Below are 1,001 nucleotides of genomic sequence, written 5' to 3'. Positions count from 1 at the left end.
GTTTTTTTGGGTTTTTGCGATTTTGAGATTGCTGGATTTTAGCAATAAACCCAAACCGGAGAAATGTCCGGGTCGCGGGTTAACCGGTCGGACCGGTGGGTCCGGTCCGGGCGTGGAAACACTGGTTATAGCAGATTTAACAATGACTCTAATTACTGATTTATGTTGTACTTCTTCCGCATAACAAAAATGAATTTGGAGATTCACAACAAATTATTTGCAACACATCTTCTCGACGTATGGACAAATCATTTTTTTTTTTAAGTTTTTTAACATTTCTAATCGACATATTTACATTTTATTTTTTGTTACTATGAATCTATAAGTAGATTTTCATTATTCATAAGGTTTAAGCATAGATTAATACGTTGCAAATTTAAAGCAATATAAAAATATATTGAGGTTTTTCTTAGAAAACAAATATTTTGATAGTTTTAAAAACCTTTGAAACCAATGAGTTAGAAACCAAATGACATGTGGCTTAGAAGTGTTGTCCAATGGCTTCTTCTTGATTGCTTTCTTAGTCAATAGAATTTTTTGGAGAGAGAATACATATGCAAGTTAACAACAGAATTGATATCAATTCAAATTAAAGCAAATGTTTAATTTTATAACCATCTATTTGGGCAATCTGTGAAAGAAAATAAATTATATATGCTTTGTACTATGTTAGTCGATTTCTTTGATTGGAGCGGTGAGTTTCTTGTTGAGTTTAGTTGGTATTTATAGTAGTTGTTAGTATATAATATGTTGGTGAGCAAGTTGATACAAAATCAGAATATTCTCAAATTTAATGGGATATTTTTTAGGACTTTTTCATTAAATAGAGATTGTAACGGGGTTGTTAAAATTGGTTCCAATTATGAATATGTTGTTAATTAATATAATCTTTTTCCGAGATTTTGTAGAGTTAATTTCTTTTTTATAAATGTAAATATAGATACTAATTATTTTAGTCTTTGTTTTCTATAAATGATAATTTTTTAATTAATATAATAATA

Source organism: Capsella rubella, unplaced genomic scaffold, assembly GCF_000375325.1.
Source record: "Capsella rubella cultivar Monte Gargano unplaced genomic scaffold, Caprub1_0 scaffold_7, whole genome shotgun sequence".
NCBI classification, from domain to species: domain Eukaryota; kingdom Viridiplantae; phylum Streptophyta; class Magnoliopsida; order Brassicales; family Brassicaceae; genus Capsella; species Capsella rubella.
The sequence above is the reverse complement of the archived record's forward strand: the minus strand, read 5'-3'. Positions refer to the sequence as shown.